Genomic DNA, 17,041 nt, shown 5'->3' with positions numbered 1-17,041 from the left:
ATTCAAAAATTTACAAATCAGTAAGTCAGGCAGTTTCATGTCAAACAGTAGATCATGCTCACATGCAAGTTATCAAATAATCAAATCAAGTAATGCATTATCATGCAATACTATTGACCGCGTTAATCGGTGTGAATAAATTCAACTGGCAAGCGTACCAGGTCAAGTAATAATATAGTGGACAAAGGTCCAAGTGTCGAACCCACAGGGACTGTATAAAAATGATTACCAAAATCTATTTATTTCTACTTAATCTAGACTAATGAAAAAGGATGATTTCAGATTTTAAACTAATGAATAAAATTGCAAATAAAATTAAATTAAATAAAAACGCAGCAGAAAACTTTGGATTACTTAAAATTTGGGAAAAACTTCGATCAAGGACACACGTAGGTACCAGACAATTCGTGTAACAAGCAGTCAATCTAAGATATCAGACTTAATCGTAATTCACGGGAATTTTCCTAATTTGTTCGAAGGACTATTTCTAGAACAATCAAACCTATTCAAATATTGATGAACTAATCTTTCGTAATTCTAATCAAATTTAAATGCATAAATTGCTGTGAAAATTCAGTAAAAACCTAAACCGCATAATGAAACCGAATTCTATTTCTAGTCAGTTTTACACTATGTTGATTATCGAAGTGATCAAAATCGAGACCTCCTCTGTCGACTTGGAATCGATTAACAAGCAAACAAATAACTGGCCAAGAAATTTGTAAGACAAATATAAATTCGATAATTAATAAAATCAAATCAAGTCTAAAAATCTCAAATAAACAAACGAGTTTTCTACATAAATTGTCTGGCCCAATCACGTGGCCTTGATCGAAAAAGAAAAACTACTCACAATTCATAATTCAAAACCAAGTTTTAATCATGAATTGATAAAAGAAAAATAAAAGAAAAGAGAAAAGAAAAGAATTCTTCTCCCAAGCGTGTAGCCGTCTCTGCCTCCGTCTCCAACTCAGAAAAATTGTGGAACCCTTGTAAAATAATAAAAACTCCTATTTATAGTGTTTGGAAAGCCTTAAAAATTAATTTCCTAGTTGAAATATAATTTTCGGAATTTTCTGGCCCGTCCTCGCGCGCGCACTTCATTGAAATACAGAGACTCAGGTTTCCTCTCTCGCGCGCGCGCGAGATAAAAGCTCGCCCGTGCGCCTTCTTCTCAAAATTCTCTGGAAATTCCTCTTGCGCGCGCGTGAGATAATTCCCTCGCGCGCGCGCGCTTTATTCTTGCTGAACATGCGCGATAGCTTCCTCCTCAGCGCGATTGCTCACCTTCTTAGCGCGTTAGCGCTCCCTCATGCGCTATTCCTCACCTTCTTAGCGCGTTAGCGCCCCTTGAGGCGCTAAACTCCCACCAACAGCGCAACTTTTTCCTGCTCTGAGCGACGATTTTGAAAAATTCATATCTTAAGATCTAGCCGTTGGATTGACCTGAAACTTGGACTGCAGCTTCAAAACATCTTGAATTTAATCTGACCGGTGGAGATCGGATTTGGATCTCTCAAAAATTAAATATGATTTTTATGTCAAGGCTGCTCTGTTATTCGCTCTTCAAAAATCCAATTTCCTACAAAATTAACCGGGGAAGTGAAATACATACACATGAACTAAAACACATAAAAATAATATGAACTCACACAAAATATAAATACAACTAACACAAACTAATGCATACAAAATGAACTTATCAACACCCTCATACTTAACTTTTGCTCGCCCTCGAGCAAGACATGCAAAAACAAAATGCAAACAAAAACATGAGTAAGAACAAGTCATGAATGTGCACAGCCTTTGAGAAGTTCAATTACCAACAAAAATCACAGACATGCTCTCAACTTTTCATAATACACTTTCGGTTTTACGTAAACGTGTGTGTGTGAAATGTCAGTCCAGTTTCATACAACTTAGACCGAATTCCATCTCAAATCTGCTTAGCAACCTATGACAATTTAGTGCAAGTTTCACTCTTCAAGTGCTCATTTTTTCCAACGATCTCTAGACATACCCACCTCCCTTGAGATAATGAATTACATACCTCCGGATTTTTCACCCGGTATTGCATTAGCCCCAATAATTACCCGCTGACTTAGCTACAACTGGATAGGATATGAAAAATCATTCTATTTTTTCTTTCTAATCCCCTCGTCTATAGCCCGGATGGAGCATCAATCCCATTTAATCCGCATACTTAGCCTTAAATTTAATTTTTATTATAGGATTTTAATCCTTTCTAGGCCCGGATGGAATTGTAAAATAAAATTTTTTCAAGGTGCGCCCAAGATCATAAGTGTAACTAGAGTCTCATCAGAATTCATAGAACACAATCAAGATCCACAAACCACCTATTGCCGTGCAATGGTCAAACAGACAGAAACTTCATCAAATCTTTCGCTACACTCCACTGGTCTAACAAAAGTGCTTATAAATATTCATAGTTCAACCTACAATTTCTCATGTCAAGTCAAGAGCAAAAATTTTTTTCCAAAAATTCATTTTTTCAAATAAACTTCATCATCATTGGCTATTATGACTCATCTAACTCATGCGAGACAACATAAACACAAAACATAATGAAATGCATGAATACAAACTATATGCAATAGACTATACCAAATGAATGCAAACACCAACACAAACAAAACTAATCTACCCCCCCATACTTATCCAAAGCATTGCCCTCAATGCTTAGAACAATAAACAAAATGCAAACAAACACACAATGTAATGAAAAACAAAAATAACACTCCCTTGGTTTTCGATGAATTCTCTTCCTTCTTGACAGTATCCTCTGGGACGGTATCAGTAGTCTAGATTATCGGCAGGCACGACCAACTGGCATGGGAAAGAAACAATAATCAAATAAAAACAAAAATAAAAACCAAAAACATAATAATAAAAAAAAACATTGGGTTGCCTCCCAGCCAGCGCTAAATTTATAGTCTATAGCCTGACTATACTCCTCTTTGAGTGGCGAAATTCAAGGTGGTTTATCCACCGTATGTGAAAAACTCGAATCAGTCCTGCACTTGCATGCTACATCATTAAAGAACTTGTGCAAGGGATTAATTCCTGTAGACAACTGCACCTGCAGACATGCACCAACATCATGCATCTCATCAACCAAACGAATAACAGAACAAGATTTCAAAATTGGGCTCTCAGTAGCCGACTTAGACATAGTAAAAACTACTTGTTCATCGTTCAATCTCAGAACCAACTCTCCCTTCTCAACATCAACTAGGGCTCTACTAGCAGCAAGAAAAGGACGCCCTAAAATCAGTGGAACCTCACAGTCCTTATCCATGTCAAGAATAACAAAATCTACAGGGTATATAAAGTGTTCTATCTTGACTAGAATATTTTCCACTACTCCTCTTGGATATTTAATAGAACCATCAGCAAATTTAAGAGAGATAGCAGCAGATTCTATATTTTTAACTCCTAATTTTCGAGCAATAGAATAAGGCATTAAATTAATGCTCGACCCAAGATCACACAACACATTCTCAAAAGACAAACTTCCAATATGACAGGGTATAGAAAAACTCCCTGGATCCTGAGATTTTGTTGGAAGCTTCTTTTGCAACACCGCCGAGCACTCTTCCTTCATTGTGACTTGCGTAAGATCATTCGGCTTCTTTTTATTTTTCAGCAAGTCTTTCAGAAACTTTGCATATCTCGGCATCTGAGCTAAAGCATCTGCAAAAGGTATGTTAATATGCAGTTTCTTGAAAATTTCAAGAAACTTTTTAAATTGAGACTCAAATAATATTTGCTTAGCTCTAAGGGGGAAAGGTAAAGTAGATAAATCAACATTTTCATTAACTTCAAATTTTGAACTCTTACCTTTCTTACTTGCCTTGGAGGAATTTTCAACCCGCACATCTTCCATAACTTCTAAACTTTTCGGCCTCTCCATAGTCTCTTCTTCGTCCATCTGCTTCTCCTCAGACTGTGCTCGAGTCACGACCATAATAGCATTCACGCCTCTTGGATTTGGTTCAGTGTTGCTAGGCAACGCTCCAGTAGGACGAGTAGAGAGTTGGGTTGCGATTTGACTCATCTGATTTTCCAACCTCTGCATCATAGCTTCTTGATTTTGTAAACGAGCCTCAGTACCCACCACATATTTCATCATTATTTCCTCGAAGCTCGGCTTCTTCTCCTCTTGCTTGGACTGCCAGTTCTGATTATAAGTGTTGTTGTAGGAGTTGTACGGCTGCCGTCCTTGATTTCCCATAAAATTTACTGCATCAACTTCAAACAACTGCTGATCTTCTTTCAGATTCCCTTGTGCTGGCGCTGTTTTCATGAGTGCCACTTGATGTGTTAGAGAGTCGATCTTAGCGTTCAGGGCCATCAAAGCATCGACCTCCAGAATTCCAGCCTTCTTTTCCTTCTTTACATCCGGCCATCCAATGTTACTCTCTGCCATATTGCCTATGATCTCCCACGCATCAGCTGGCGTTTTCCTGAATAGACATCCATTGGCAGCAGCATCCAGCATAGATCGAACCGACTGATCGGCTCCGTTGTAGAACGTCTGGGTCTGCTGGCTTTGAGTAAGATTATGTTGAGGACATGTCCTCAACATCTTTTTGAACCTAGTCCACGCCGCATGTAGAGATTCTCCCTCCTTTTGCTTGAAAGATATAATATCAGAGAATAACTTAGCCATCTTCGTAGGAGGGAAATATTTCTTTAAGAATTCTTGGACAAGTCCCGTCCAAGTAGTAATAGAACCAGTCGGCAGGTCATCAAGCCACTCCAAGGCTTCGCACTGTAATGAGAAGGGGAATAACCGCAGTCTCACTGCATCAGAGGTTACCCCATTGACTTTGAAGGTGTCGCAGATCGACAGGAATCGCTCCAGATGAGCGTAAGGATCTTCAGTAGAAGTGCCTCCAAACCGTGCTTGAAGTTGGATCATCTGAATAGTGGAGGGTTTAAGCTCAAAGCTATTCGCCTCAACAGCGGGGCGAACGATGCTGGATCCATAACCTTCAACCGGAGGCCTAATAAGATCCCAAACAGTGCGGTTGTCAACTTCGTCAGCCATCTCTTCCTCAGACTCAGAATCAAGCTCCAAATTAAGATATTTCCTAGCTCTCCGAATCCTGCTAAGTGTGCGTTCTATCTCCAAATCGAGTGGTAGAAGATATTTGAATAGTCTAGATCGACGCATGCACTAGAAGATGAGTACCTGACAACACAAATAAAAAAAAAATTCAGAAAGCAAATAAATAAAAAAAAAATAGTCTAATCTCAACAGAAATAAAAATTTTGATATCAAACAGTCCCCGGCAACGGCGCCAAAAACTTGACCGCGTTAATCGGTGTGAATAAATTCAACTGGCAAGCGTACTGCTACAACTTAAATTGTAATTCACCCAAGTGTAGGTTGTCTGCAAGTAATATACTCGTGAGTACGAGATCGATCCACGGAGAGGATGTTGTAAGTTTAATTTTAGCAATAATATATTATAGATGAAAATATTATTATAAAACTTCAAATACACAAATTATAAAATTGTCAAGGTTTCAAAGGTTCATTGTTGGTTTATTTAAGATTGCTTAATAAAAATAAATAAAAGAAACTAAAATAAAAATAAACATAAAAGAACAATGAAATATTTAAACAAGTATATCATATAATATAGTTCCCACTATATTAATATCAACCGATATTTAATACATGGTACCCATAATATATATATAAATGCATAAATATAAATTGACATAAAAGTAAATGTTAGATCAAATCACAATATTTTATTTAGAACAACCGGCAGAGCCACGCTATCGTCTAAATAAAATATATGACTTTATGTTAGATGCGATAAAGTAAATGTTAGTTGCGGAAAAGTAAAAGTTAGATGCGAGAAAGTAAATGTTAGTTGCGGAAAAGTAAATGTTAGTTGCGATAAAGTAAAAGTTAGATGCGAGAAAGTAAATGTTAGTTCAAATCACAATATATTATTTAGAACAACCGACAGTGTCGCGCTATCGTCTAAATAATATATATGACTTTATTATAAATAGATACATATATTTATAGTATATAATTATTGTAGTATTTATTGTATCATATTTGACAACAAATCAAGGTAACCACATTCAAGGTACCAAGCATTTGATGTAAATAGATAACAACAAATCATCCAAAATTATACCTACAAATAAAGATCAATTAGTAAAAATAAAAATAGAAAAGAAAAGAATATACAAAATATAGACAATCTTACTTGACCAACAATGAAACCTTTTCACCTTGACATAAAAAGATTTAGCTTTCCATGAACATGAAACTCAAGAATAAAGATAAAAGAAATTTCATACTTGAACTTGAGAAACTTGCACACTCAAACTTTTATTCTCACACACACAATATTTATTTTACAAATGAAGAATTCTCTACACTCTTACACACTACAAAGCTTATACAACACATCTATTTATAGGCCAAATGAGAGCAAGAGTCCAAGGCTCATTAAATGTGAAATAGTAAAGTTGGTGGGTGCTTGTCTCCTTGAATGTCAATACCATGACCCAACTTTAATTGGCATGTTTGATGCATTAGACCACCGATTCAGCCTTTCTTTTCAACATAGAACACGTAGGATATTTTGTGTAGATGTGTTTGGACAACTCATTCACCCCTTTTGGATAACATATGAAATACTTATGATATTTTTACTCCAAGCTGGTCATAGTAAAAGTAAATCTATCTCCATTTTGATATTTGATTATTTTGATCATCTTAATGAAGTTTTTGGAATTTCTTGTCTTCTACAAAGTTGAAGATGCCTCTTTTGTGATTCTACAGGTTTTGAGATTACTCCATTATGACCTCTGTAGCTTGAGTAATTTTATTTTTACCAAACCTGCGCAAACCGTAAAATACAACATTTTAGTAAAACATTTAAATATAAACACATAACACTAAAATAATACAACTTCATAATTTTAATTAAACTTAAATTTTAAAACACACTTTTTAACATATAAATAATTACAAATTTTAAGTTTCATCACACCCCCAAACCGGCTAATTACTAGTTCCTTAGTAATAAAATATCATAAAATATCATAAAATATCATAAAATCACAAGTTAGATTTTTATTCCTTAATATATATATTTAAATTTGCAAACTTTGAAATTTTAAAAACACACTTGTGAGGAGATCATATGTTTATTTATAAATCTCATTATCAACCAATATATCAATATGTAATTGGATGGGCTATACATATATATTTCACACAATATCAAAATATTAAATATATATAATTTTTTTTTTACATAAATATTTTCTAAAAAACTTTGAGAATAATATAATTAAAAGGATAATAGAAATCATTTTCATAACATGTATATCATCAAGAATATTAATGTAAAAGTCTCAACTCCATATTCTCTCGGGTTAAAGTATTTCATATATAGCTGTTTTTCACTCATGGAGTTGGAAGAAATTATACACTCTTTGAAAATGGCTAGTAAAGCAGACAATCAAATAACCTAATATTGAAAATAAGATAGGATGATTTACAAAGAATAAACCCATTTTTTTTTTGTTTTTTTTTGTTTTTTTGTTTTTTTGTTTTTTGTTTTTGCTTGGCTGCAAAATTGTTTTTACATAATCAAATACCTCCAATAAACTTTGAAAATGTAACATTTTTTTTTTCAAAGTTTATTTTTTTTTATATTTTTTATGAGGTAAATCTATTACATTAATAATTAGTAGAGATATTAATACTCTACATCTTTACAATCAAACTTCAAACAACTTTGCAGCCAATTTTCATTTTTCTTTTTTTTTTCTTTTTTTTTTTTTTTTTTTCAAAATGGGTTTAATCTAGTAATCAACCATTTCTTAATAATCAATAAAAGCTTATAAGTTGTTTTCTCAATTCTTACCCCTCACTCACAAAATTTATGTGAGTAACTATTGCACTTTTACAAATTAATTCCCTCAATTATACATGTTATTATTTATTCAATCAATATCACTTTAATTATATACTCATAAAAGTTTTAGAAAATATGTATTTGAAAACACACAATTATATATTATTTATAACTTATATCCCATCAATTATATATTTTCTATTAAATTGATAAAAAGAAGAATAAATAAACATCTATACAAAAAAACTTCATTTTCTTAGTAGTTTGCAATTTAAATATATACGAAATATTAAAATCTAATCTATTGTGATAAGATGATAAATAAAAACTAATGCGTGTCAGGAGTTTTTGACTCCTTACTCTGCCATTGAAAAAGAAAAATAAATATTATTATAGAAATATATATATTTTTTAAATTTTAAATTTTTTTTTTTTTTTTTTTTTTTTTAGAGATAAACCCTCCCCCAAACCTGAATATGACATTGTTTTTAAATTTTTTTTTTTTTTTAATAAAGAGTACATGATGAAAGAGATATCACCTGGAATTATTGAAGATGAGGAACAAACACAAACCATTTCATGACATGTTGAATCAATGATCCAGTTTTCTTTTCTTACTAGTTGGTTGAGACCAATTGATCTTTGTTATAGCTGAATCAGGTTGATGAACAAAAGCTTGGAGATCATCAATTAATTGGTCTTCATTCGAAGCAGAGATGAGCATCCTTCGTGAATTTTCTGAAATAAAATTTTGTTCCACGGCTACATCGAGAAAAGTCAACAAACCATCATAATAGTTATTGATATTCAATAAGCCAACAGGTTTATTATGGATATTAAGTTGTGCCCAAGAAACAACATGAAAAATTTCTTCTAAAGTACCAAAACCACCAGGTAAGGCAATAAAAGCATCAGAATTTTCTATCATTTTAGTTATTCTCTCGTACATTGATGAAACTTTCAACTCTTTCCCAACCGTAACACCTGTAATATTTCCTTCAGCTAAAGCTGTAGGAATAATACCCAAAACCTGACTACCTCCAAGATGAGCTGCTGTTGAAATAGATCCCATTAACCCAATATTGCCTCCTCCGTAAACCAAGTGAATTTTTCTCTGCTAACTTTTTTCCAAGATTAATTGCTGCATCAACAAATATTTCATTCTTTCCAGTATTAGAACCACAAAAGACACAAATATTTTTCAATTTTTGTGAAGAAGATCCTGTCATGTTTTTTTCTTTTTTTTAAAAAAAATATAGAGAGAGTTGAGTGATTTTATAAGGAAAACAAGGAATAAGACAGAAATAGGAATACAGATGTGAACAAAATGATGAAAATAGTAAAAAAAAATAATATATAATAATAACATGCATGCGTATAAACAGTGATGTGATTGTGGCTCACAGTGTTCCTTCAATATTTATGAGTCGAGGGTTGGCTTACCATCCAATTTTCTTATAAATTGGCAAATAGGGTCTTTTTTAGTCAGATTCCCAAAACCATCACCATGACGCTGCGATTGGAATAGTTTCCATAAATGGAGAAGTTGACCTTGTACATCTCCACTAGAATGCGTCTCAAGAGTCAATGAGATATCATCCAATGACTCTTTACTCAGCCCATTCTTAATGAAATCAATTTTATCTTCTCTATTTGTGGAAACATATCCCAAAGATCTACATTGTCTATTACAAGTCCATCTGGCACAATTATGACAAACATCTAACCTTTTAGCCCTTCTTTTCTTCGCATAGGTACTTTTTCCTAGTCCAGACATATTTCGAACAAGTAAGAATTTTGGAACTTCACCACCTAATCGAACCTTGGCTTCAATTATAAGACGAATATCCTCCGGGATTCCTTTTTGCATAGCATTCTCAATCTTTCACATCTGCCTTCATAAATCATTCTCAGAACTTTTTTAGAAACAGATGGAAAATATTTACCAAGTTTTTTGATAGCTTCATCCATAATATATATTTATATATATATATATTCAATTATTTTGGGAAATTGAAATAAAACCGACTGAAAGTAGTCACGGAGTACCGTTATCCGCCACTTAATCGGGAAGTGAACTCAATCAATTCTGCAAAAATAAAATAAAAATATAAGTAACAATTAAGTTGGATCATATAAAGGCATAAACTCTTCATTAAGAACTTCATTTTCTATAAACGGTTTAAGTCTTTGCCCATTAACTTTAAATACATTATTATTTTTAGGATTTTCAACATCAACAGCACCATGAGGATAGACAAATTTAACAATAAATGGTCCAGACCATCGCGATCTAAGTTTTCCTGGAAACAAATGCAAGCGAGAATTATAAAGTAAAACTTTTTGTCCGATTTCAAAAGATTTTCTCATAATATTTTTATCATGAAATACTTTTGTTTTATCTTTATAAATCTTTGCATTTTCATATGCATCATTTCTTAATTCTTCTAGTTCATTTAATTGCAATTTTCTTGATTTAGATGCATCATCTAAATTAGTATTAAACGCTTTAATTGCCCAATAAGCTTTATGTTCAATTTCAACAGGTAAATGACAATGCTTTCCAAAAACTAATCTATATGGTGACATCCCCAATGATGTTTTAAATGCAGTTCTATATGCCCATAATGCATCACTTAATCTTAAAGACCAATCTTTTCGATTTGGATTGACTGTTTTTTCCAAAATTTGTTTTATTTCTTTATTTGCAAGTTCAACCTGACCATTCGTTTGAGGGTGATATGGAGTAGAAACTTTATGTGTAATACCATATTTTCTTAAAAACGAAGAAAATGATTTATTTATAAAATGACTTCCCCCATCACTTATTATAGCTCTAGGTATTTCAAATCGACTAAAAATATTTTCTTTCAAAAATTTTATCACAACTTTATGATCATTAGTTCTACATGCAATTGCTTCAATCCATTTTGAAACATAATCGACAGCTACTAAAATATAAGTGAATCCAAAAGATAATGGAAATGGACCCATAAAATCTATTCCCCAACTGTCAAATATTTCAATAATCATGATTGGATTTAAAGGCATCATGTTTCGTTTTGAAATTGAACCCATTTTCTGACAATTTTCACAAGATTTGCAAAATGAATGTGTATCTTTGAATAAAGAAGGCCAATAAAATCCACATTGAAAGATTTTTGCAGCTGTTTTCTTTGACGAAAAATGACCTCCACATGCCTCAGAATGACAAAATTTAATGACACTACTTACCTCATTGTCGGGTATGCATCGTCGAAAAATTTGATCAGGACAATACTTAAACAAATAAGGATCATCCCAATAAAATTTTTTGACCTCTTTCAAGAATTTATTTTTATCTTGTGAACTCCAATGAGAAGGCATTTTATTTGTCACAAGAAAATTTACAATATTAGCAAACCAAGGCATAGTAGTAGCATAAAATAGTTGATCATCCGGAAAATTTTCATTTATTGGTATTTCATTTTGAGATGATTCAGAAATTATTCTTGATAAATGATCGGCTACTACATTTTCTTTTCCTTTTTTATCTTTTATTACAAGATCAAATTCTTGTAACAACAAAATCCATCTTATTAATCTCGGCTTAGCATCTTGTTTATTTGATAAATATTTTATGGCAGAATGATCAGTGTAAACAATAGTAGTAGAACCAATTAAATAGGATCGAAATTTATCTAATGCAAACACTACTGAAAGTAATTCTTTTTCAGTTGTTGAATAATTGATTTGAGCACTATTTAAGGTTCTACTTGCATAATAGATCACATAAGTTTTACCTTCTTTTCTTTGTCCTAACACGGCTCCTACAGCATAATCACTTGCATCACACATTAATTCAAATGGTAAAGACCAATCAGGAGGTTGTAAAATAGGTGATGTAGTTAAAAGATTAATTATCTTTTTAAAAGCAGTTTCACATTCTTGAGTCCATTCAAATTGTGCATCTTTTGTTAAAAGATTTGAAATTGGTTTCGATATTATGCTAAAATTTTTTATAAATCTTCTATAAAATCCCGCATGACCCAAAAATGATCGAATTTCTTTGATCGTGTTTGGTGATGGTAGATTAGCAATAACATCAACCTTAGCTTTATCAACTTCAATTCCTTTTTCAGATATGACATGCCCTAACACAATTCCGGATTTAACCATGTAGTGACATTTTTCCCAATTTAAAACAAGATTTTTTTCTTCAAATCTTTTTAAAACTTCTTCCAAATTTTTAAGACAGTTTTCAAATGAGTTTCCAAAAACAGTTATATCATCCATAAAAACTTCCACAAATTCTTCAATCATGTCACTAAAAATACTTAGCATGCATCTTTGAAAAGTAGCCGGGGCATTACATAAACCAAATGGCATTCTTTTAAAAGCAAAAGTTCCGAACGGACAAGTGAAGTTAGTTTTTTCTTGATCTTCTAATGATATTGGTATTTGATAATACCCCGAATACCCATCAAGAAAACAATAATAAGGATTACCTGCCACTTTCTCTAAAATTTGATCTAAAAATGGTAACGGAAAGTGATCTTTTCTAGTTGCATCATTTAATTTTCTATAATCAATGCACATACGCCAACTAGATGGAATCCTAGCTTGTAATAATTCTCCTTTTTCATTTTTTATAACAGTGATGCCTGATTTTTTTGGTACTACTTGTGTTGGACTTACCCATTTACTATCCGAGATTGGATAAATAATTCCGGCATCTAATAGTTTTAAAACTTCATTTTTAACAACTTCTTTCATGTGTGGATTTAATCTTCTTTGTGGTTGTTGATATGTTTTAGTATTTTCTTCCAAGTGAATTCTATGTGTGCAGATTAAAGGATTTATACCTTTTATATCTTGCAAAGTCCATCCAATTGCATTTTTGTGTTTTTTAAGTAGTGTTATTACATCTTCTTCTTGTTTTGGTAAGAGGGTAGAAGATATTACAATAGGATATGTTTGATTTTCACCAAGAAAAGCATATTTTAGTTCTATTGGCAAGGGTTTTAATTCAAGTTTTGGATGATCATTTTCTTTTACTTCTTCAAGTTCATTAATTTCTTCAAATAACTTTGATTTAAAAATATTTTTTGAATCAAAACTTTCCACTAAACAAACTTCAGATTGTTGATTTAAGTTTTCTTGGTGTATATTTTCTTCCACAATTGTTTCTATTGCATTATCATCTTCATCTTCATTAATACTTGGTTGTTTACATAAATTGAACACATTAAGTTCTAAAGTCATATTTCCAAAAGACAATTTCATTATTCCATTTCGACAATTAATTAAAGCATTTGAAGTTGCTAGAAATGGACGTCCCAATATTACTGGAATTTCGTTATGTACTTCTATTGGTTGTGTATCCAAGACAATAAAATCCACAGGATATATGAATTTATCGACTTGAACTAACACATCTTCTACGATACCTCTAGGTATTTTGATTGACCTATCGGCTAGTAAAAGAGTGACAGATGTAGGTTTTAAATCTCCCAACTTAAGCTTTTCATAAACTGAATAAGGAATTAAATTCACACTTGCTCCCAAATCTAACAAAGCTTTTTTAATTTTATTTTTTCCAATAATACATGAAATTGTTGGACAACCGGGATCTTTATATTTCAAGGTAGAATTATTTTGAATAATAGAGCTTACTTGCTCCGTTAAGAATGCTTTCTTCTTTACATGCAATTGTCTTTTCACAGTACATAAATCTTTTAAAAACTTTGCATAAGAAGGCACTTGTTTAATAGCATCTAATAATGGAATATTTATTTTTACTTGTTTAAAAACTTCATAAATATCAGAATCATTTTTTTGTTTTTTATTATTTACTAATGCATGAGGAAAAGGAACATGTTTATTTATTTTATCATCAATTTTCTTATTTTTAGGACTCAAAGCATCATCTTTCTCAAAAGTATCAGGATTTGAATCCTTACTCTTTGAGTTTAATTGATCTTTGTTTTCATCACTATATGGATCATTAACTATTTTACCACTTCTAAGAGTAATAACAGATTTTACTTGATCAAATTTTTCTTGATTTTGATTTTTAGGATTAGGTTGTGGTTGAGATGGAAATTTTCCTTTTTCATGAATATTAAGTGCAGATGCAAATTTTGCAAGAGTTTCTTTCAAATCATTCATAGATTGAATGTTTTGAATATTGATAGACTCTTGCTTTTGAATGTATGCATGAATTTCATCTTCAAAATTTTTTTTTGGAGGTGGGATATAAGGAGCATAACCTTGATGATTTTGGTTATTTTGAAAAGGTTGTTGTGAAGGTTGTACATTATTATCGTTCCTCCAACTAAAATTGGGATGATTTCTCCAACCAGGATTGTATGTTTGTGAAAAAGGATCTAATGTTGGTTTTTTAAAATTGTTAACATAATTGGCTTGTTCATGGAGACATTCTTTAAATGAAGGCAAAGTAGGACAATTTTTTGTAAGATGATCATGTGTGTCACATATATGACAAACAATTTCTTGAACACTTTTTAATTGATCACTCTTTTTCATTTCCAATGAATCGATTTTTCTTGCTAAAGATGCAAGTTTAGCTTGAACATCTACATCATCTTTAAGATGATAAATACCACCCCCATTTGTTGAATTATTGGTTTTACTTGGTGGTTCAATTGAGCCTATATTATCCCAATTTTGAGCATTTTCTGCTAATGACTCCAAATATTCCATAGCTTCATTTCGGTTTTTATCTTCAAAAGTTCCATTACACATGAATTCTATCATTTGCCTATCTTTAGGTATTAAACCTTCATAAAAGTGAGAAACTATTCTCCATATTTCAAAACCATGATGTGGGCATGTATTAAGTAACTCTTTATATCTATCCCAACATTGATAAAATGTTTCCCCTTGTTTTTGAGAAAAAGTTGTAATTTGTCTTTTAAAAGAGTTTGTTCTATGGGAAGGAAAAAACTTTTTTAGAAATTGTTGTTGCATTTCTTCCCATGATCTTATTGAACTTGATCTCAAATTTTGCAACCATGTTTTAGCTTTATCTTTTAAGAAAAAAGGGAAAAGCTTTAATCGAACAGTATCCATGCTACAATTTTGATCATTATAAGTGTTGCAAACCTCCTCAAATTCTCTTAAATGCAAATATGGATTTTCAGAATCTAAGCCATGAAAATTTGGTAAAAATTGAATGACTTGTGGCTTAAAATTGAAATTAGATGCATCAGGAGGAAAAACTAAACAAGATGGTGTACTAGTTCTTATTGGATTCATATGGTGCCTAAGTGTTCTTGGTTGTTCATGTTCTTGATGATGATTATTATTATTATTATCATCTTGATTATTAGAATTATCGTCCATGTTTAAAATATTTTCAGTTACTCGAACAAGTCTACCACTTTGTTTACGACTCCAAACAATCATACAATAAAAAACAACATACTATTTACATAATAACAAAATTAAACTTAATTTATACCTCCCCGGCAACGGCGCCAAAAACTTGCTACAACTTAAATTGTAATTCACCCAAGTGTAGGTTGTCTGCAAGTAATATACTCGTGAGTACGAGATCGATCCACGGAGAGGATGTTGTAAGTTTAATTTTAGCAATAATATATTATAGATGAAAATATTATTATAAAACTTCAAATACACAAATTATAAAATTGTCAAGGTTTCAAAGGTTCATTGTTGGTTTATTTAAGATTGCTTAATAAAAATAAATAAAAGAAACTAAAATAAAAATAAACATAAAAGAACAATGAAATATTTAAACAAGTATATCATATAATATAGTTCCCACTATATTAATATCAACCGATATTTAATACATGGTACCCATAATATATATATAAATGCATAAATATAAATTGACATAAAAGTAAATGTTAGATCAAATCACAATATTTTATTTAGAACAACCGGCAGAGCCACGCTATCGTCTAAATAAAATATATGACTTTATGTTAGATGCGATAAAGTAAATGTTAGTTGCGGAAAAGTAAAAGTTAGATGCGAGAAAGTAAATGTTAGTTGCGGAAAAGTAAATGTTAGTTGCGATAAAGTAAAAGTTAGATGCGAGAAAGTAAATGTTAGTTCAAATCACAATATATTATTTAGAACAACCGACAGTGTCGCGCTATCGTCTAAATAATATATATGACTTTATTATAAATAGATACATATATTTATAGTATATAATTATTGTAGTATTTATTGTATCATATTTGACAACAAATCAAGGTAACCACATTCAAGGTACCAAGCATTTGATGTAAATAGATAACAACAAATCATCCAAAATTATACCTACAAATAAAGATCAATTAGTAAAAATAAAAATAGAAAAGAAAAGAATATACAAAATATAGACAATCTTACTTGACCAACAATGAAACCTTTTCACCTTGACATAAAAAGATTTAGCTTTCCATGAACATGAAACTCAAGAATAAAGATAAAAGAAATTTCATACTTGAACTTGAGAAACTTGCACACTCAAACTTTTATTCTCACACACACAATATTTATTTTACAAATGAAGAATTCTCTACACTCTTACACACTACAAAGCTTATACAACACATCTATTTATAGGCCAAATGAGAGCAAGAGTCCAAGGCTCATTAAATGTGAAATAGTAAAGTTGTTGGGTGCTTGTCTCCTTGAATGTCAATACCATGACCCATCTTTAATTGGCATGTTTGATGCCTTAGACCACCGATTCAGCCTTTCTTTTCAACATAGAACACGTAGGATATTTTGTGTAGATGTTTTTGGACAACTCATTCACCCCTTTTGGATAACATATGAAATACTTATGATATTTTTACTCCAAGCTGGTCATAGTAAAAGTAAATCTATCTCCATTTTGATGTTTGATTATTTTGATCATCTTAATGAAGTTTTTGGAATTTCTTGTCTTCTACAAAGTTGAAGATGCCTCTTTTGTGATTCTACAGGTTTTGAGATTACTCCATTATGACCTCTGTAGCTTGAGTAATTTTATTTTTACCAAACCTGCGCAAACCGTAAAATACAACATTTTAGTAAAACATTTAAATATAAACACATAACACTAAAATAATACAACTTCATAATTTTAATTAAACTTAAATTTTAAAACA

General features: G+C 31.6%; 1 non-coding gene across 1 annotated transcript; it reads left to right on the top strand.

Annotated features, from left to right (window-relative positions):
* The first annotated feature begins 14,742 nt into the window (after positions 1 to 14,742).
* Positions 14,743 to 14,853, top strand: LOC140870025 (small nucleolar RNA R71). The gene has a single exon (XR_012147010.1). It is a non-coding gene; the product is annotated as a small nucleolar RNA R71 (small nucleolar RNA).
* The last annotated feature ends 2,188 nt before the right edge of the window (positions 14,854 to 17,041 follow it).

This window comes from Henckelia pumila, chromosome 4 (genome assembly GCF_033568475.1).
Source record: "Henckelia pumila isolate YLH828 chromosome 4, ASM3356847v2, whole genome shotgun sequence".
In the NCBI taxonomy this organism is placed as follows: Eukaryota; Viridiplantae; Streptophyta; class Magnoliopsida; order Lamiales; family Gesneriaceae; genus Henckelia; species Henckelia pumila.
This window is presented reverse-complemented; position numbering and strand designations above follow the sequence as displayed.